Below are 22,419 nucleotides of genomic sequence, written 5' to 3'. Positions count from 1 at the left end.
CGGTGCGACCTATTCGAGGACTAAGACTAGCCTCTTAGTTTACATCATTATGTTCATAGGTCAAATTTAGCAGAAAATTTAAAACTTTTCATTACTTCTACTTGGAGATTTACATAGACATATATATATATCAGTACTTCTTTACTCTCTTGTTCTATTGTGTAATTATCATATTAGTTTCTAGTTTTTCTTCCCTTTTTTTTATGGACTTTGTCCATTCATGAATCTATTATTATTGTTCATGTCTTTCTCTTAGCTTTTGTTCTTAAAATTAGTCTTCTTTAACCACACCCCAGATTTGATTATTCATAGTTCTTCTCTAAGAACGTTTAACCTGACAATATCCTAGGAATTTACAGGTTAATCCATCGATACTTTTAAGATGATAAGAAACTAACCATATACTAAGTAATATAGATTCATGATGATATTCATAAATTTACATAAATTTATCAAATAATTAACATACTACATGAAATAAACACACATAATTTACATATATGGGAAGTTTACTAGAAACGTAAATATGAAAACTTACATTATTTAGAACAGAGTAAAGTTTCTCTTTCGAGAAATTCGAAAAGCTTCCAAAATAACTTACACAAACTTTTAAACAAAGAACTGAAATCAATTTTTTTTATAGATTCAAAGAGGAAAGGGTTTTTTTTTTTGAAGATTTGAGAATTTTCTGGTTGTGATTTTCTTCGCCTTGCCTTTCTTCTCTTGATAATGCCTGATTTTATAGAGATCCTCGGACTTCAAACTTTGGATTTCAAATGTAAAAGGAATCTTGTCATCTTGGCCGGGTACACTTCTGGGCCCCGTCGTCACGTGAAATGATGTTCCTTTTCTTGCATTATTGTCCTTTTAGTCTGCTATCCGTCTTATCTTTTTAAGTGTGTCCCAACAGTTTTTCCACAGATGTGTGGTAGTGAGTAAACTAGGACTCACAGATAGTCTAAAGAAGCACATTTTTAGTTTTCAATTTTAGGTTTTGGGTAAAAGTTAGCGGTAGTCTTCGTCTATATTATGAGAAGATGAACATTCTTCGCTTTCACTTTTTGGCACAGTGACAGCCATAAACGGATTTGATAAGTCTTTACCGGTCGGACTAGCTGTATCTTTATCCAATACAGTGTATTTCTTAATATTCAGTAAGGAATGCACACCCATCTCATCCATTTTTATCTGGGATGGAAAACCCTGTATATCTGTCTGAGTTTGTACATCTTGTTTAGTCTTACCTTTGCTTTCCATTCTTCGAAGTCTTTCCCTGAGCTTGACATTTTTTTGCATTAGAGCTTCATTTCTTAGATTTAGCCTTTTGAATGCTTCGGTCATGGATGAGCAATGATCACAGAATATTACTTTGTCTGTATCTTTTTGGATGTTGTATTGTGGAGTTTTATCTGGGTTTTTCTAAGGGCTGGAGAAATATAGTAATTTGGCCCTAATATTCCTCTAGCATAGTCTAAAGCTTCTGTAAAATCATTACAGCCTTTAAAAAGATATTTTTGAAAACCTTTAATAGAGTCTAAAACTTCTATCCATGTCTGAAAAACACCATTTGTTTTACCATGAATTACCACATAATATTTAAATCTATTTTCTTTATTTTTGTTGGTAAAACAATATCCTAAAGCATTTAAAACAGCAATTACATATTTAGTGTCTTTTTTATTATGTGCTATTCATATATTATCTATAAGGCATGTCTGCTGTTTGTCTAGTTGGTAATTAGACAAATGTCTGAATGTCCAATTAGACGACTCATATGCTATTATGTTTTGTTGTCCAAACTACAGTCTTTCTATTCTGACATCATCAAATTTATCTAGAGGTTTAAAATGTAAATTTGATAACATTGTCTGTTTGTAAGAGTTTGCAAAATCTGAGGCTGAAGGTTAAACTCTTTTACCTTTGTCTGGTAGTAGTGGTCTCATTCTGTAAAATTTAAACTTTGATTAGTAATCTACTTAGTTGATCTGCAATACTATTATCATTTCCCTTGATATGCTCAAAAATTGTAGAATGATAAATTGATATAGTATCTAAAAAATTTAGCCATCGTCTTCTACTACTAGTTTTATCATTAATTTTTTGATGAAATTTTACTATAGCTTCACAATCTGTTCTTATTAATATTTCTGGATTATTTAGAATATAAATTCTAAAACTCTTTAAACCATATATTACAACTAAAATTTCAATATCTATACTAGCTATATTACCCTTTTCTTTGAATTTTCCACTTTGGTAAGCACATATTTTTTCTTCTTGTTTAGATATGTATTTATGTGGTCTTGATTTTAATATTGCACCCCATCCATCAAAACTCCCATCTGTCTCTATTATTAAATAGTCTGATTCTAATGACATATTAAGATCGGGAATATTTTTTATTTTTTATTTTTTCTTTTATCTTTTGTATTAATTTTATGTCTTCAATATTAAAGTTTCTTTGTCCTTTAGTTCCTGTCTTAGAGTATAATGGTCATGCTATTTTTCCTAGATCCTTAATAAATGGTCTTGCATAGTTGATTATTCCTAGGAATTTTTGTAAATCTTTTAAATTATTTAATTTATCTGGCATATCTAGAGATTTTTTCGCTATATGAGGTTGTAGCTTAACTTTTCCTTCTCCTAAAGTAATTCCTAAAAAGTTTATATAGTTTTTACATAATTCTATTTTCTTCTTACTAATTATTATTCCATTACTAAAAAATAACCTAAAAACTGTTTGTAAGTGTCCTAAGTGTTCTTTTATATCTTTACTAAATACTAAAATATCATCTACATATATTAAAACAAATTTTTTGTATTATCCAAATATTTTATCCATTTTTCTTTGGAAAATTGGAGGTGCTATTTTTAACCCAAATTGCATAACTAACCATTAAAAATGTCCTTCAGGACAGGAAAAAGCTGTCAATTCTATACTATCTGGATGCATTTTTATCTGCTAGTATCCTGACTTACAATCAAATTTACTAAAAATTGTTTTTCCTTGGATTCTATTTATTAACTTTGTTTTATCTGGTAATTTATAAACGTCTGTTTTAGTATTATCATTTAATCTTTTGTAATTTATAACCATTCTGGCTTTTCCTCTAACTATTTCACTATGATTTCTTACCATAAATGCTGCGGACATATGTCTTGAAGTAGATCTTCTTATTACTCCTAATTCTAATAGTTCTTTAATTTGTATTCTAAAATCTTCTAGATCTTGATTTGTAGCTTCTATTGAGGCTGTTTTTATTATATATTCTGGGTTTATTATACCTAACTTACATACTTCATGATTATTTTCTCAATACTTTAAAGGCTTTTCTCCTATTATTTCTATTTGATCTAAAATTTTTACTATATTGTCTAGATCTTGTTGGTTCTTTATTTGTCCTATTTTTTGAATTCCTGTCTTAAAATTATATTACTCTGTTTCCATTTCTATTAGAATATAGTTTTTATTGACTATCTCATCTTCTCTATCTATTTCTAGTATAGTTTTTATTGACTATCTCATCTTCTCTATCTATTTCTAGTATATTCTCATATAATGTATTGCATTCTGTTTTTGTACATTGTTTGTTATTTTCACAATTTTCGCAATACTTTCTCCATGTCTTACTTTAGTATTAATTTTATCAGTTAAGACAGAAGTATAAGTAATGCTTTTCATAAAAAGTATCCCGTCTTTTGTTATTAAAGTTCCTTCTTTATTGTATAGTATGAAATCTAGTCCTAACACAAAATCTACTCTTATATCTAAATCTTGTACCCATATTTTATCCATCTTATAGGTAGGTTTATAGAATTTTTAACAAGTATTTTAAAAACTTATTTGAGCTTTATCTATATAGTATCTATATATATTATATGTTCCATCCATTTGCATAGTTGCAAGTGGTTTTTCTAAAGTTTTTATTAATTTTGGAAGTACAATTTTTTTATTTAAAATACTTTTGGTGCATCTTGAATCTATTAATGCTAAAGTCTCTATTTCATATTTTCTGATTTGAAGCTTTGCTAATATTTTAACAGTATTTATATTTTTATCTTCATTACATATTAAAGTATTTGATTCTTCATTCATTAATTCTTGATTATCTAGTGATAGTTCTTGTTCAACATTTTTTCCTTTTTCTAATCTTACTATTCTTTCTTCTTTGCTTCTAATACTAATATTTTTAAATTTATTAGAGGTTCATTTGTATGTACCTCTTTCCTTTTCTGAGTTATTATTCCTAATTTTGTTTCTATACAACTTATACATCCTTCTATAAAGCATTTATTACATTTAACTCTTTTATATTTACTTGGATACCATTTGCACCAATTACATGGATTACTGTCTAATCCTGTATCTTTTTCGAAATTATGTTCACATTCTATTATATTCATAAAATTATTTTTTTGGTCATCTATATTTAAATTTTCTATTCCTATTTCATTAATTAATTCTTCTCCTTCTGAATTAGAAGAATCTTCTTCGTTGTTATTCTCATCTATATCAATACTTACTATAGAGTAAATGCTTTCATTATCTGACATGTATTCATCTACATTTAATAATGCTTCGTTAAATTCTTCTACTAATTCAGCATTTCTAGTCTTAACATTATATCTTTTAGGACAAGTATTTGTTAGATGTTTATACTTCCACATGTAAAGCATTCTAACTTGTTTTTATAATTTCTATCTGTTCTATATTTCCTAACATGTCTGTCCCTATTTAAATATGGTTTTCTTGCTGAAGATTTTCTAAGAAAATATCCTTTTTTATTATATCTCTTATTGTTCTGTGGGTTGTATTTTTTATACTTTTTCTTTTTTATATTGATTTTTATCATAATTTTGGGTTGTATATATTATGTCTTTGCAGAAATTTATTTCATTTTGCTTTGATTATTTTTGTATTTGTAAATTAGTACATTTTTCTTGTAATATTTCCATTATATGTTGTATTCTATGTCCTATTGACCATTTTGCTTGAGGGTTTTGTGCTACTCCTTCTCTTTTAGTCCATCTTTCTTCTATTTCTCTTTCTAAAGCTCCTGGTAGTTTGTTAAATAACTTTATACCTAGATCTTGATCAAAGACATTTCCGTTAATTGTACAGTAATAGAAATAATCATTTAAGAATTTCTTTATATAATACCAATTACTTATACTTAATTGTTCTAATTTTGTTACTGCATTTCGTTGTAAGGCTACTAATCCACTATTTGGGTCTTCTCCTGTTATTAATGTATGTATTTTATTTGTAAAATTATATGGGTTTGGTCCTAATGATACTAAGTACTGAAATTCTGATGGGAATTCTACTTTATAACCTTCCCATAGGGCTTTGGTTGATTCTCCTAGGAATGTTTCTAAATAGTTATACATTGTTTCGGCATCAGTTTCTGTATAATTTTTTATGAAATCTGCTACTACTATTCCTTTCCATAAGTCTATTACTGAATTCCGTCTTTGTGGGTCATGTGCCGCTATATTTAAAAATTTTCCTTTACTTCCTCCTTCTTGGAGTATTATTGGTTCTTCTATAGGCATTCTTTTTCCCATAGGTTTAACTTCTGTTATTGGAGTATCTCTTTGTCTATATACTCTTCATCGTGGTATATTTCCTGTACTATTATCTGCAGTATAACCTTGTTCATTTGTTCTCTGGAATGGACTACTCGAACTTGTAGCTTTTTTATTAATTCTTTTTGACTTAGTATAGATTCTAACTCAGATATTTCACTATCATTTTCTTGTATTTCTGTCATTATATTGTTAGCTTTTTCTAATTTATCTTGTAAACTTTTTTCTAATCTATATCCTTTATTATTGGTTCTTTGTTCACATATTTTAAAATGAGATATTGTTTGTTCTATATTTAAGTCTTTTAATTTACATCCTTTGCATGTAAATAATCTATTCTTATTATTTTTACTTATCTCTTTAGCTTTTTCTATAGCCAAATCTACTGCAAAATCTTTTTCTAATATTATTTCTATATTCATTCCTTCTAAAGGTATTTCTTCTACAATACTTTCTTCTTCAAAGTCTTTTTGAGCTTCGTAATTATAATCTGTAAATCTAGTTGAGGGTTCTCTTTTGGAATTTGTATATATTAAATGAACGTCTGGCATTAAGACTTCTTTTTCTTTGAAGTCTCCTAATTTCCATTCTAATCCTGCATATTCTTCAGGATTTATTTTTATAGGTTTTATTAATTTTATCTGTTTGTTTCCCATTACTTCTACTACGTTTCTTATTTGTAATTTAAATCTAGTGTTGCTATTATCTGTCATTTTTCCTAAAAATCCTACACACATTAATAAATTTTTTCCACTATGCATTTCCTCATATCCTTTAGTTTGTATTCCTATTCTTATTTGGGTTCCGAATTCATTTAAATTCATCATAAAGTTTGGACTTATATAGAAAATTCCTCCATTATTAGTCATATCTGTCACGACCCAAAAATCACGAGTCGTGATGGCACCTATATTCCCAACCAATAGGTAAGCCAACCAACATATTTTAACAAACTTAACTAACTAATGAGTGAAAAAAAAAACAAGCCAAATCTTCAATATTGAATTCCTTATAAGTACGAATGCGGAAAACTGAAAAAAAATACTACCCAAGAATTGGTGTCATAAGTACAAGAGCTTCGAGAATACGATGCAAGTCTGAAACTAAAATGACAAATCTAACATAAGAGATATCCTGTCTTAATACTGAATAACAGAATACGTAAGAGATAGAGGAAGGTGTGGGCCACGGAACAACCAAGCAGCTCACCAAAACACCAAGACACTCCAAACTCGGACTCAAACTGCTCCTCGAGATGTGCTCCTACTCGGAATCGAATCTGCACCATAAAGAGTGCAACAAGTGTAGTATGAGTACGAAACTACGTGTATTCAGTATGTCTCATTGACCGACAACGAAGAAGTAGTGACGGGAGTTTACATAAGAAAATACATTCTTAAATTATACAAGCATATATATATATACACCTACTATTTTAGTTTTATCAATAAAGGAAAATCAGCATAAAGTACTTTCCAAACACCAAACGAAACATATAATCATCAAGAATGAATGATGGGATGGAATGCAATGCAATATGATACCATGTAATGATATGTCTCATAATACCCAGTACTCACTCAACCGTATACACATGATACTCCTCGGAAATACATCGAGAGTTCATGACCCATGGGGGACTCGCGAGGTCCATATACCGACACGGCAATCTCCACGTGTCTGTACGGACAATCTCCACGCACCATCATAATATCAAACAATTTCCGCACGGACGGTCTCCACGTGCCCAAATTACAATCTTAGCATTTCACCATACTCAATCTCATGTCAATGCATGTATACAATATTATTTCAATATAAGGTGATAATGATGCATCTCACTCAATCAATATCAACATAATACATAACCACCTCAATTATCAAAATTATACGGGTGTAATAAAGAAAACACAATCACACAAAAATTTCAAGTTAATAATATATCAGTTAATGCCCATATGCTTTGGAAATTCTCAAATTACAATCCGCATTATATAGTAGAAATTTTTCGTTTCATAACACCGGTACTCGTACCAATGCCCGTCACACCATTGATACGAGACCCCCATCTTTCTCCCTTACCCCTTTGTCTATTTTCATTTTTTTAATAAAATCTTTAATTAGGAAAACATCATTCAACAAGTCTAAAAGTCTTAACATACCTTGAATGCGGAATACGTGCAATGAATCTTCAAGATTTTTTTTGCAATTCCTTTTAGTAAGCTTGAAATCGTTTCCAATCTATCAATTATGCAATATTTATAAGTAAACAAATTCGTACATACCCGTATTTCACTATTTGTTTTTTTTCTACACTCAAATCTATATCAAAGTTTGTAAATCTTGGTGTCACTAATATGCCAAGTCTCATATTCTAAGCTTCAAAACTAAGATTAAGTCTTAATTTTTAAAGCATTATAAATGTAATGATATCCAAATACATCTAATATTTAATTACCTATTGCAATATATTAAAACTTCAACTATATGGTAATAAGCATTGGAAAATTTAAAACTTAAAAACCAAAATCCCATAGCTTGGAACCTTAACAAACAAAATGCACATAAACCCATTAATGCAATAGTCTTACCTTTTGCCAATAATTAAATTTTCTATTCTTAACCAAAAATTAATTTTCCACAATCCAACCCATCACTATGATATTGGCAGTGCATTACAAATCCTTACTACTGACACATCTGTAAACTAATTATTAACTCAAGATTATTCCTTTATATATATTTTCAAGCTTACTAACAATCCAATCCGGAATAACCTAGTATTTATATCCCGCAAACTTTCACATTGTATCGGCAACAAATTTTCATTTGGGTTACTTTATTTTATTTAATCAGACTGTACTTATTTATTAGTCCTAATCGAATAATCAATCAGAATGGTCACTCATGTAGCATTATTAAGTAGAAAATTCAATTTTCTCCCACCTCCAATATATAAAAAGACCCACTTCCTATGAGAACAATGCATACTTTATTCATACACCTAGTAAATCAGTATGTACTCCATGGATTTGGGAAATCTAAAGTTCTCACCTGATTTGCGGCTGCGTCAATGCGTAGATAGGTTTTCCGCCTATGCTCTTCTTTCATTCCATATGAATAACACGTTCCCTTTTTCTTCTTCTTTAGTTATGACCCATAAAAAAATTCAATTAGTTTAGTCCACTTTTTCCTATAGTTAAGGGGTTATACGTATTAAATGAATTATGGATATGACCCACTAACTATTAACTATATTAATTCTTCACTAATTTTTTTTATGAACTAAATACTCTTATTCTTCGAATAGTTCAAAACAAATACCCCTTTAAATTTTCAAAAGGAGTCAAACTAGTCCTAGTTCTCAAAATGACCTAGCGGGTCGTTACATCACCTACCACTTAAACAAGGTTCGTCCTCGAACGGGAAAAGAAAAGAGCTAACCTGAATGCTCAAAAAGATGAGGATATTTACTTCTTATGTCTGACTCTGTCTCCCATGTAGCCTCCTCCACTGGACGTTGCTTCCATTGAACCTTTACTGAAGCAATCTCCTTAGACCTTAGCTTCCAAATTTGCCTTTCCAAAATGGTGATCGGCTCTTCCTCAAAAGATAAATTCTGATCAAGTAACACTGAATCCCATTGAATCACATGATCACCACCCTGATGATACTTCTTAAGAATTGAAATATGAAATACAGGATGGACACCTAACAAACCAGGTGGCAAAGCCAACTGATACGCCACCTCACCAATACGCTCAACAATCTCGTAAGGACCAATATACCTTGGGCTCGACTTGCCCTTCTTTCCAAACCTCATCACACCCTTAATGGGTGAAACCTTCAATAAAACCCTCTCTCCAACCATAAACTCTAAATCACGAATCTTTCGATCTGCATAACTCTTTTGCCTACTCTGAGCCATGAGAAGTCTATCTTGGATCAACTTGACTTTGTCCAAGGTCTCCCTCAACAAATCTGTACTCCATGGTCTAACCTAAAATGCAATAAACCAGCCAATTGAAGATCGACATCTCCTACCATACAGAGCCTCGAATGGTGCCATCTCACTGCTCGAGTGATAACTATTATTGTAAGCAAACTCTGCTAAAGGCAAGAACTGATCCCACTGACCACCAAAGCAATTACACACGCCCGCAACATGTCCTCAAGAACCTGAATAGTCCGCTCAGACTGACCATCAGTCTGAGGGTGAAAGGCTGTACTAAGATCCACCCGAGTGCCCAACTCCTTCTGCATAGACCGCCAAAAATGAGATGTAAATTGGGTGCCACGATCTGAAATAATAGATATAGGAACCCCATGCAACCGAACTACCTCCCGAATATAAATCTTGGCTAACCTTTCTGAGTTATAGGTAGTCTGAACTGGTACAAAGTGTGCAGACTTAGTCAGTCGATCCACAATGACCCATATAGCATCAAACTTACCCAAGGTGCGTGGCAATCCTACCACAAAGTCCATAGCAATACGCTCCCATTTCCACTCAGGTATAGGCATCCTTTGTGTCACACCTCCAGGATTTTGGTGTTCATACTTCACTTGCTGACAATTTAAACAACGAGATACAAAATCTACTATGTCCCTCTTCATAAGACACCACCAATAATGTTGTTTCAAGTCACGATACATCTTAGTAGCCCCCGAATAAATAGAGTACCTCGAACTATGGGTCTCCTCCATGATTAATGTAGTCAAATCACCTGTACGAGGAACACATATACGACCTTTAATCCTCAAAACTCCTTCACTATCAAGAATTGCAGCCTTGGCTTCTTCTTTTAACACCTTGTCCCTAATCTTACATAAATCACCATCATCAAACTGTTGAGCCCTAATCTGCTTTAACAAGGATGACCTAGCCTCCATATAAGCCAACACCTTACCAGATTCTGAAATATCAAGTCTCACAAAGCTATTGGCCAAGGATTGGACATCCCTAGCTAAAGGACGCTCGTCGACTTGTAACATGGCTAGACTACCCATACTTACCGCCTTTCGACTCAAGGCATCTACTACAACATTTTCCTTGCCTGGATAATAAAGAATAGTCGTGTCGTAGTCCTTGAGCAACTCCAACCATCTCCGCTGCCTTAAATTCAGATCTCTCTGATTGAATATATATTGGAGGCTACGATGATCCGTGAACACCTCACAATGCACGTCATAAAGATAATGCCTCCAAACCTTTAATGCAAACACAACAGCCGCCAACTCTAAATCATGAATAGGGTAGTTCTTCTCATGAACCTTTAACTGCCTCGAAGCATAAGCTATTACCCTTCCCTTCTGCATCAACACACAACCAAGACCAATCCGAGAAGCATCACAATATACAACAAAATCCTCTCCCTTCACGGGTAGGGTCAAAATCGGAGCAGTAGCCAATAAAGTCTTGAGCTTTTGGAAACTAACCTCACATTCGTCAGACCATTGAAAAGTCACCTTCTTCTGTGTCAATCTAGTTAATGGAGATTCAATGGATGAGAAACCCTCAACAAACCATTGATAATAACCTGCAAGGCCCAAGAAACTCCGAATCTCAGTAACTGAAGCAGGTCTGACCCAATCTCTAACCGCCTCAATCTTCTTAGGATCCACCATGATACCTTCCTTGGACACTACATGTCCCAAGAATGCTACCGAACTAAGCCAAAACTCACACTTTGAAAACTTTGCACAAAGCTTCTTCTCCTTAAGAATCCCAAGAACAATCCTCAAATGATGCTCATGTTCCTCCTTATTGTGTGAGTATATCAATATATCATCTATGAAGAAAATAACAAAGGAATCTAAATACGGTCTGAACACTCCATTCATCAAGTCCATAAAAGCTGCTGGTGCATTAGTCAGTCCGAAAGACATCACCAAAAATTCGTAATGACCATAACGTGTTCGAAAAACCGTCTTAGGGATATCCTCCGACCTAACCTTCAGCTGATGATAGCCAGATCTTAAGTCAATTTTGGAGAAAACTGAAGCACCCTGTAACTGATCAAATAAATCATCAATACGAGGTATCGGATACATATTTCTGATGGTTACCTTGTTCAACTGCCGATAGTCAATGCACATACGCATAGATCCATCTTTCTTCTTCACAAATAACACTGGAGCACCTCAAGGAGATACACTTTGTCTAATAAAACCTTTGCTCAACAAATCCTACAACTGCTCCTTCAACTCTTTCAATTCAGCCGGTGCCATACGATAAGGAGGAATGGAAATAGGCCGAGTGCCTGGCTCCACATAAATACAAAAATCAATATCATGACCTGGTGGAAGACTTGGCAAATCGGTCGGAAATACTTTTGAAAATTTACTCACTACTGGAATAGACTCAAGCATAGGAGTCTCAATACTAGTATCTCGAATAAGGGCCAAGTAATCCAAACATCCTCTCGGTACCAACTGACGAGCCTTAAGGAATGATATCACACCCTTAGAAGGGTGACTAAGAGAACCTCTCCATTCTACTATAGGAATTCCAGGCATAGCTAAAGTGATGGTCTTGGCATGACAGTTTAAAATTGCGTGGTAAGAAGATAACCAATCCATACCAAGAATCACATCAAAATTTATCATATCTAAGACCTTTAAATCTGCATGAGTGTCATACCCCATCAAAGTAACAGTACATAATCGATACACCCGATCTACAACTACAAAATCCCCCACAGGAGTAGAAACACGTATCGGCAAATCAAGAGACTCACACAATATATCTAGACTAGGAGCAAAATATGTGGATACATAAGAATAAGTAGAGCCTGGATCAAATAATACAGTAGCTGGTCGATGACAAACTGGAATAGTACCTGTGATAACAGCATCTGAGGCTTTAACCTCTGGCCTACCTGGAAAAGCATAACAGTGAGAACGACCTCCATCAGATTGTGAACCTCCACGACCACCACCTCGACCAGAAGGAGAACCACCTCTACCATTCTGTGCATCACCCCTAGCTGGAGGTTGTGCAGCCCTAGAAGTCGAAGCCTGAGAACCCTGATGTAAGCCACCACGTCTGGTCCTAGGGTAGTCTCTCACAAAGTGTCCCATATCACCACACTCAAAACAGCCCCTACGAGACGCAGACTGATGAGAGAAACCTGAATGACCAGAATGCCCTCCACGAACTACAGGTCTAGAAGGTGAACCCTGCGAAGTATGCACTGAGCTCGAAGAGTTATGCCCAGCGTAACCAGCGTCAAACGCTGGTATAGCAGCAGAAATGGGTCTGCTGGACTGAGGGTGATAACCTCTGCCCAAGTAACCCCGACTCCTAGGCGGAGCACCACCATAATCACTTGAATAACGAGTCCTCTTTCCCTCTCGCTGCTCAAATCCCTCACGCCGAATCATCTCCAACTCCTTAGCAGCATCTACCACTTTCTGGAATGGACACCAGAAGCAGCAACCTGAGAAACTCCTAGACGGATCGGAATAATCAGCCCGTTAACAAACCTTCTCACTCTCTCAACCTCTGTGGGAAGTATCATCGAATCATGCGTAGACAAGGCATGAAATTTATCCTCATACTCTGCAACTGACATACCATTTTGCTGCAAACCCTCTAACTCGGCCCTCTTGCGCTCCCTTTCACTGCGTGGAACAAATTTGGATAGAAATACCTGAGTAAACTGAGTCCAGGATAGTGGAGGGGATCCAGCTGGCCTACTACTAATATAATCCCTCCACCACTGCTTAGCAGAGCCAGTCATCTGAAACGCTGTGTAGTCAACTCCATGAGACTCCACTAATCCAAGATTATGCAACCTCTCATGACAACTAACTATAAATTCATATGCATCCTCAGCTAAGTCACCAGTATAAGTAGGAGGATTCATTAGTCTGAACCTCCCAAACATCTTTTGCTCATCAATAGTCATAGAAGGCTTGTTCACCAAATGTGATGTCATATCTGGAAACTCCATACTATCCAAACAAGGAGCTACAACGACAGCTGGCTGAGTCTTGGGAGTCTGAGAATCTGGAGCAACTATTGGGTCTGAAGTTTGACCTCCAACACGGGGTCTGTGAGCCATCAGAAGTGACAGGCAAAGCTCCTGCCTGGGCCATCCTCTCTAGGATTCCTAACATACGAGCCAAGGTATCTTGAAGCATTGGGGGGGGGGGGACAATAGTACTGGGTGGAGCCTGAGATGGCCCATCCCCCTCGACACGATCCTGCACATCCCCATGAATAACCTCTGCATCAGGAGGTACGGTCCTATCACGACCCTGGGTAGCTATTGGTACTTGACCATCCACAGGTGCTGCAATACGGCCCCTACCCCGACCTCGAGCTCGTCCCCTACCTCTACCTCGAATAGTGTTCCCAGAAGCAAGCGCATAAATAGGATCCTGACCACCACTTGCCGATGTACGATTCCTCGCCATCTAAGAGAATGAGATATCAAGATTAGAATTTCTACAAGGTCTACTGTGCACGATAATGAATAAAAGAACAGAATATTTCGTAAATGTCCTATAGCCTCTCGAAGATAGGTATGGACGTCTACATACCGATCCGCAAGACTCTACTAGACATTGCTCTTGTACTCTTTTAGTTTTACCAATAAAGGAAAATCAGCATAAAGTACTTTCCAAACACCAAAAGAAACATATAATCATCAAGAATGAATGATGTGATGGAATGCAATGCAATATGATACCATGTAATGATGTCTCATAATACCCAGTATTCACTCAACCGTATACACATGATACTCCTCGGAAATACATCGAGAGTTCATGACCCATGGGGAACTCGCGAGGTCCATATACCGACACGGACGATCTCCACGTGTCTGTGCGGACAATCTCCACGCACCATCATAATATCAAATAATTTCCGCATGGACGGTCTCCACGTGCCCAAATTACAATCTTAACATCTCACCATACTCAATCTCATGTCAATGCATGTATACAATATTATTTCAATATAAGGGGGATAATGATGCATCTCACTCAATCAATATCAACATAATACATAACCACCTCAATTATCACAATTATACGGGTGTAATAAAGAAAACACAATCACACAAAAATTTCAAGTTAATAATATATCAGCTAATGCTCATATGCTTTGGAAATTCTCAAATTACAATCCACATTATATAGTAGAAATTTTCCGTTTCATAACATCGGTACTCGTACCAATGCCCTCATACCATTGATATGAGACCCCCATATTTCGCCCTTACCCCTTTGTCTATTTTCATTTTTTTTAAAAAAATCTTTAATTAGGAAAACATCCTTCAACAAGTCTAAAAGTCTTAACATACCTTGAATGCGGAATACGTGCAACGAATCTTCAAGATTTTTTTTGCAATTCCTTTTAGTAAGCTTGAAATCGTTCCCAATCTATCAATTATGCAATATTTATAAGTAAACAAATCTGTACATACCCGTATTTTACTATATGTTTTTTTTTCTACACTCAAATCTATATCAAAGTTTGTAAATCTTGGTGTCACTAATATGCCAAGTCTCATATTCTAAGCTTCAAAACTAAGATTAGTCTTAATTTCCAACGCATTATAAATGTAATGATATCCAAATACATCAAATATTTAGTTACCTATTGCAATATATTAAAACTTCAACTATAGGGTAATAAGCATTGGAAAATTTAAAACTTAAAAACCAAAATCCCATAGCCTGGAACCTTAACAAACAAAATGCACAGAAACCCATTAATGCAATAGTCTTACCTTTTGCCAATAATTAAATTTTCTATTCTTAACCAAAGATTAATTTTCCACAATCCAACCCATCACAATGATATTGGCAGTGTATTACAAATCCTTAATACTTACACATCTGTAAACTAATTATTAACTCAAGATTATTCCTTTATATATATTTTCACGCTTACTAACAATCCAATCCAGAATAACCTAGTATTTATATCCCACAAACTTTCACATTGTATCGGCAACAAATTTTCATTTCTGTTACTTTATTTTATTTAATCAGACTGTACTTATTTATTAGTCCTAATCGAATAATCAATCAGAATGGTCACTCATGTAGCATTATTAAGTAGAAAATTCAATTTTCTCCCACCTCCAATATATAAAAAGACCCACTTCCTATGAGAACAATGCATACTTTATTTATACACCTAGTAAATTAGTACGTACTCCATGGATTTGAGAAATCTAAAGTTCTCACTTGATTTGCGGTTGCGTCAATGCGTAGATAGGTTTTCCGCCTATGCTCTTCTTTCATTCCATATGAATAACACGTTCCCTTTTTTTTCTTCTTTAGTTATGACCCATAAAAAAAATTCAATTAGTTTAGTCCACTTTTGCCTATAGTTAAGGGGTTATAGGTATTAAATGAATTATGGATATGACCCACTAACTATTAACTATATTAATTCTTCACTAATTTTTTTTATCAACTAAATACTCTTATTCTTCGAATAGTTCAAAAAAAATACCCCTTTAAATTTTCAAAAGGAGTCAAACTAGTCCTAGTTCTCAAAACGACCTAGCGGGTCGTTACAATATCTACTTATGTTAATCCTATAATTGCCTTTTTTATGTCTGACCATCTATTATCATATATTGTAATTAATATCTTTGTTCCTAAGTTTTTTCTAGTTAATCCTTTAATTCCTATAACTATTAATTCTATATGCATTAAATCTTTTTTAACATGTTTTATTTCCTTTACAGATTCAGGGTTTATGAGTGGTAAAGATACAAAACTTTTTCCTAATACTGATAATTGTTCTTCTCTATAATGTCTATATAGTTGGGATTTTCAGTTTGTATTATATAAGACTTTTGGATTCAATAAATTTAATTGATTTTGTTGGAAGATTTGTATATCTTTATCTATATCTATTATTTCGTCTAATTGTTGATTGTTTTCTTCTTTTGTCTTTTTATTTAGTATTTTTGATAAAAAAAATATTACTTATTCTATTGTGGGAGTAACTTGGTCTTGGTCTTTCTTGTCCTTTATCTCTTGGTCTAGTTGGAAAAATATCCATTTTTTCCGTTTTTTAATTATTTTCTCTTTTTGAGGAGTAATTTCTATTTTATTTAACTTTTCTATTAATTCTTCTATCCCAGTTTTGTCTATATTTTTACTTTCTAATTTTTCTTTAATGTTTTTATCTATCTTATTATGTAGTTGTAATAAAAGTGATATTATTGTATTGTTCTGTTGTATAATAATTTGATCTGATTTTGAAGGTGGATTAAATTCTTTATAACCTAATGGAAGGGCTATTCTTTTTTCTATTAGTTTTATTGCTTCTCTATGTGTCTCTGATTCTAGTAAATCTATCATGAAAGAATTATTTCTTTTGTTGATGCTAATTCTGTCTTTATTTCTTGTATTTTTACTATTAATGTATTATTAATCTCTTCTTTAGATTTATTTTTAACTCGTTTAATTTTTTATGTAATTCTACTCCTTGTTCTTTAAGATAATCTAAATTATTTTCTATCTTTCTAAATAGTTGTTTTTGTTTATTTTGTGTTTCTTCTTGTTCACTTACTATTTTTGTAATTTTATTGTTTGATTCTTTTATATTTTCACTGAGATTTATTATTAAATCTATTAAAGTATTATATTGAGCGTCTTCTGTATGTAAGCAATGATTTCCGTTGTCAAAGTTACACTTAATTATATTGTCTAATTTTAATCTCTGAAATCTTTTTTCTATATTAATTTGTAAGTCTAGGTATTCTATGCTTTTTAATGAAGCTATTGTTATTATTGTTATCTTATCCTAAAGTAGTTGGGTAATCATATTTATAAAAACAATTTATTCTTTTATTATAGTTATTTATACTATTACTAATTCCTTGTAATTCCCATTTTAAAGCGTTTATATATTCTTCATTATTTATATCTCTTTTAAAATAAAAAGCTTGTGGTATAAAAAATTCGTTTTCCTATATATATATATATATATATATATATATATATATATATGCTTCTATTGTTTTTTCTACTCTTTGTAATCTTTTCTTTTCTTCTATATCTCTACATAATATCCAATAATCAAGTCTTAGTCTTAAAGCAAATGGAATATTTCTCATGGAATATTTTTTATTGGAAAATTTCTAGATATAAGATGTCTTATTAATTTTTGTTCTAATATTTTAGCTATGAAAAATATATAATCTAATTTATTACTTATTTCTTTGTTAGAGCCTGTTTTTCTTAGGTCATTTAATAATATATCCGCTTTTATATATAAATCTAGTAATTCTCTTTTAACCTTTTTATATTCTCTTGTATTTTTATAAGGTCTTCTCATATATTATCCTACATAATTATAATAATAAAGATTGTTTTTAATAATTTTAATTCTTTCTCTTACTTCTTTTATTTCAAAATTTACTTGATTTAATTCTTCTTTTATTTGTTTTTGAGATTGTCTAATAGTTTCCCTAAGCGTCTTTACATAATATTTATATGTATAGGTTAATGATAATTTTAATTTTAAGGTAAATAAATGACTTTCTAAGGATTTTTTTATATATCTTAACTATTTTTAAATGTTGTCTATTATAAAATAAAGTTCTATGGTAAGCAAACGTTTTTCTAGAAATAGTAGTGTGACTTGTTATATTAGAGTTCAATACACTTAGGTTGCCTAGTTTACTTAGATTATTATTTACTTTACTAGTAGATATAGATACCCATTTTTTCATTGAGACGCCTTCTTTTCCAGCTTCTACCTTTTGTAGCATTGCAGGAGTTGGTGTTGGCAAAATTCAATATTAAAGCTGGCAGGTTGTATCCTTGGGTCGCCAAAAAAGTCAGCTACTTTATTCCTTTGACGAAAGTTATGTCGTAGTACTGGATTCCCCAACTTCCTCAATAGTTAGCTGCAACATAAGATAATTGAGTGAAAGACAGGTTGAGGTTTATCTAGGAGAGCTATTACCTTCGTCGCATCAGTTTCTACTTCAAGTGGAACGAAGTTGTTTGTGGCAGCCATAAGAAGACCTTCATGAAGAGCCATAATTTCTGCCATGGTGTTACTAATGGCGTGGATTTTTTTCACAAAACCAATTACTCAGTTTTTTAGCAGTTTTCTTAATAACTCCTCCTATAACGCCTAAATTAGAGATCTTTTAAAAAAACCCGTCAATATTTAGCTTATTGTGAATTATAGGGGGGCGGAACCATCTAATATTGATTTCCCTGAAAGTTGACATTTCCAAGTTAATGCAAGCAGAATTTTTGTATTCTAGGGCTCTCATTGAGATGATGCGGGGTGTTTCTCCTTGCGTATACGCGCAAGTGTACGTGGACGCGCAAGTGTACGGATTATTGAACTCAAAAAATTTGTCAATTAATTATTTTTACTAAATTATACTAATATAATTATTTATTTAAGACTTCCAAAAGAAAAGAATATAGAAATCTATATATCTATATAAAGCGGAATCTAAAATTGTTGATGTGACACCCTTCAATGACCAGTATTTTTTTATTTTTTTTTTCAAATTTTTTAGTTTTTAATCATAATATTGTACTAATTAAATAGTTTAAGAAAAATCTAACAAAATGAATGTTTACTTATCGTAATGTTACATTAATGCCTAATAGATATGTTATTAAAAACTTTTAACATTTTTTTTAAAAAAAAGTAAGCCCACGTAATAATAATTTTCAATAAAGCCCAAGTAACTGTTTACCCACGTAATGTCAATTAGTAGACATACTTTTGGCTTTTTGATTTCTACAATTTTAATGCATTCCCATGTAAAAATTAGGATATAAAAAGACAAACGTTTTACCTCACCACAACAATTCTTATTACTATTTAGTGTGAATTATATTAAGTTGTGCTTATTTGTGTGTCATCTTCTTAGCATATCCAAATATATTCATTTCTAACTGATAAAATTGTCCGTGAATAGATTTCACTTTTGATCTCATATATGACTGTTTTTTACTTGACATTTGTTAAATTTTTCAGGTTATGTCATTTGTATCAAGGAGCGTAACAGAATATAATTTTTAAAAGGTCATTATATATACCTTTTAAATTGAATTTTTTTTCTGCTTCTATTTGGTTTATTGTGCTCATTTATTTTATTAGATCATCTGAAATGTGAGCTTATGATATTTAATTATTTAAAAATCAAGACACAATCTAACTTATATTTTTGTTTGATTCGAATGGATTTAAGCTTTTTACATCAATTACTATCTTCTATTAGTAAAGTAATGGAATTTGACCTTTCCTCAAAAGAGAAGTTGAAGTTCTAATTTTAATTAATGGAAGCGTAAGTGGACTTATACAGTAAAAACAAAAATATTGATTTTGAGAAAATCTTAAATTTGTGGTGTGTTACTAATTAAGAAATCAAAAAAAAAACTTTTCTTTTTTTATGTATATAGTAGCTATTTACCCAATTCTGTTTCTTATTAATCCAACTAACCTTTTGAAATAATTAATGTGTATAATATTTACACCTTTTCATATTCTATAATTTATTTTATGTGCTAATTTAATTTTTTTTTATGTTGAAACTATATAATATTATCTTTTGATTACTTATCTTTATTATTAAGAAGTTGAAAAAGAAGTAAGTACATATATTTGATAATTTTTTAAAGAAAAGGAACGGATAGAAGAAAATGAAAAAGTGTGAGGAAAAAAAGGCAAAAAGTATTTAAAAAATGTATATGCAATTAGATTTATTAAAGCTATACAAAGAAACATCATAACTTTTAAAAATATATATAGAAAGAATTAATTTTTTCTTGAATTGTTATGTTTTTTCGTTACTTTTTTTTTAAGAAAATAAAAGTATAGGAAAATTAAGTACTTTAAAAGATTTAAAACTCCTAAGTGGTGAAAATTTATATATGAATGTATGAACCTAAATTAAATGTGAATAATTAGAACTTGAAATATTTGAATTTGATTAATAAATTGGGAAGACTTTATACATCCCATTTAGTTTTTTTTTACTTATTTTAAATAATAATGAATTTTCTTCATAAATGAATTTTTGTTTGAATTGATGTTAATTAGGAGAGAGCATAATGCTTTATTAACAGCATTGATTCGCTAATTTCGATTATTATTGTTTTAAAAAAAATATTACACCATTAAGATTTTCAAAAAATATTGATTTCTCCTGGTATCAATTTAATGTTAAGTTTTTTTTCTCTTAATTATTTTGCTTAGCAGAAAATTAAGTAATATAATATACCGCGCGAAGTGCGATTCAGTTTACTAATTAAATAATAAATTAAAAAATTCCAGGGCTGTAACATGTATTAAATATCATATATCATATTATTGACTTAGAACTAATTTCAATTGTCAAGTTACTGGTTTATAGGATTGATGGTATGATCCTGGTCATACGCCTCTCGTCGCCTATCCAAATTGGCTATCTTACTACATCGTTGAACAGAGATAAATATACTAACTACATCGTTAAGCGAGGATAAATATACTAACTGACGAGCATTTATATTCCATCTCATTACTTAACCAAGTATTCGTCTAGGCGTCACTCTTGAACACTAATCACCTCAATTTAATGGATGGACCGAGCTCTTTATATTTTCTTGTCTAACTAATCTCCCCTTGAATCGATTTTAAGATTAGACAATAGATTTATCTCTTAATGGTCAGTCAAAAAAAAATTCCAAAAAAAAATAATATAAAAGTAAATTATAATGACAACAAGAATTAATTCAAATAGAAACATTAATAATCAACAACCCATTTGTAGCTATATCCCCAGAACAAAAACGTTTAGCTACTAGTCTCTAAAAAAACAAAAAAAAGAAAAAATTTCTAAAAAATATTAACGACTTTCTATTCAAAAGTTCTTCCTCTAGATTTACCCTCACTAATTATTTTATGAATTATTTATAGATATAAAAAACCTTAAATAAAATAATTGAGTCTAAAATATATTAAGAAATCAAAATCCAAACAGATCCAAATTGTTGAACGTATTAAGATCTGTTCGCCGCCTTCAACTATCTGTGCACATCTCCTTATTTGACACATGGCATGTTTATTCCTTTTAATTGCAATTCTCTTTCAGGCAGTTAATATATTTATATATTATTATATTAAATTTAATCTATTAATCTCTCTGCTTATTTTTTTTTTCAATCTTTCATTTTTTAATTTATTCTAGCTTTAAATTTTTTTATTTTTACACCAATTTATTTCTACAAATAAAATACACTATTTAGCACAATTCATAAAATTTATGCTAAAAAAAGATTAATATAAATAATAAATGTGAGGCAAATAATAATTAAAAATATATATTTTTGACCTCACATCAACACCCCACACTATAACTTTTGCTCGTCTTCGAGCAAGCATTAAAGCTCATCTCAATTGAATCAAAGTAGGAATGTCATTGCTTTGGTTAATACAAACAATTAGGCCATATATAAATTTCAAAACATCAAGTATAATTCTCAATCATTATGCAAGACATCCAAATAAACAACAAATCTCTAACTTGAGGGAAACACTTTAAACTCATCAAATTCAAGCTTGCTCACCAACTCTCATCAAAGAAAGCTAATAAAATCACTTATCCATCATGAAACAAGTTCCCTCACAAGAAGAATTCATCCACACACTCAATTCAAAAGATTGAATATAAATTAAGGATTTCATATCAAGAACAACTCTCACACTCACAAATAAAATTCACATGTACGCACAAAGAACCATAGGCTTGTCCATTATGTACATCTCTACTAATTAACCATGCTTGAATAAAATCAAATAGGACTTTAACGGTTTATAATGTTGGCTAGGGG

The sequence above is a fragment of the Solanum lycopersicum genome, chromosome 6, assembly GCF_036512215.1.
Source record: "Solanum lycopersicum chromosome 6, SLM_r2.1".
Lineage (NCBI taxonomy): Eukaryota > Viridiplantae > Streptophyta > Magnoliopsida > Solanales > Solanaceae > Solanum > Solanum lycopersicum.
The sequence above is the reverse complement of the archived record's forward strand: the minus strand, read 5'-3'. Positions refer to the sequence as shown.